The 1,323-nt window shown below is 41.4% G+C and overlaps 1 pseudogene; it reads left to right on the plus strand.

The window, feature by feature from the left end:
• The first annotated feature begins 875 nt into the window (after positions 1-875).
• Positions 876-1,008, plus strand: LOC132693373 (U4 spliceosomal RNA; annotated as a pseudogene).
• Positions 1,009-1,323: the final 315 nt, after the last annotated feature.

Genomic DNA, 1,323 nt, shown 5'->3' on the forward strand with positions numbered 1-1,323 from the left:
ATGCCTATTTCTATGGCTTAGATCAAAAACTCCTGGGGCACCTGGGTGGCTCGGTTAAGTGTCTAACTTCAGCTCAAGACATGATCCTGCAGTTCATGGGTTCCAGTCCCATGTCAGGCTCTGTGCTGACAGCTCAGAGCCTGGAACCTGTTTCAGATTCTCTGTCTCCCTCTCTCTCTGCCCCCACCCCCACCCCGACTCATGCTCTGTCTGTCTCTCTCAAAAATAAATAAACATTAAAAAAAAAAAATCTCCTAATACTATGTGAACTTTTAAAACCGCACCTTTTGGGGCACCTGGGTGGCTCAGTCAGTTTCAGTTAGGGTCATGATCTCACAGTTTGTGAGTTTGAGCCCAGTACCAGGCTCAGAACCTGCTTTGGATTCTCTTTCTGCCCCTCCCTCCCTCCAAAATAAAGTTATTAATTAGAAACTGCACTTTCCAGAGAAAAATACTAACTTCTTTTTTTAAGTTTATTCATTTATTTGAGAGAAAGAGAAAGTGCAAGTAGAGAGGGATAGAGAGGGAGAGAGAGAATCCCAAGCAGGCTCCACCTTGTCTGCTCGAACCTACCGTGAGATCATGACCTGACTGAAGTGGGACGCTTAACCGACTAAGCCACCCAGGCACCCCGAAAAATATTAACTTCTGATTTCAAAAATAACATATTCTCTTTATACAATATTTAGAAAATACACAAAAAACATTTTTAAAGAATCACCCATGACAACATTTCCAAGAAAAACTATTGTCAATATTTTGATATATTTTCTTTATTAATAAATATTTTTATATGATTGATATAAATCTCTGCAGACTTCATTCTGCAGAGAAAAAATGTAAACCTATTATATCTTTCATTTCCAGTGCCCCTAAGCTTTGCACAGTGGCAGTATCATAGCCAACGAGGTTTATCCGAGGCATGATTATTGCTAATTGAAAACTTCTCCAGGGGCTCCCGGGTGATTCAGTCGGTTAAGCGTCTGACTTTGGCTCAGGTCATGACCTCACCCCTTGTGTGTTCCAGCCTCGCATAGGGCTCTGTGCTGACCACTCAGAGCCTGGAAGCTGCTTCAGATTCTGTGTCTCCCTCTCTCTGCTCCTCCCCCCACCTCCAGTCTCTCTCTCTCTCAAAAATAAATAAAACATTAAAAAAAAAAAAAAAAAAGGAATCAAGGAGAAGAAGGAGAAGAAGAAGAAGAAGAAGAAGAAGAAGAAAATATAACTTTTCCAGTGCCCCAAAATAGTGCCAAGAAATCCTCTATTAGAACAGAGGCAAGTCCATCTCAAATTTCCAGGCTGTGGTTATCAGTCAAGATTCCA

The sequence above is a fragment of the Panthera onca genome, chromosome B1 (assembly GCF_046562875.1).
Source record: "Panthera onca isolate mPanOnc1 chromosome B1, mPanOnc1 haplotype 2, whole genome shotgun sequence".
Taxonomy (NCBI): domain Eukaryota; kingdom Metazoa; phylum Chordata; class Mammalia; order Carnivora; family Felidae; genus Panthera; species Panthera onca.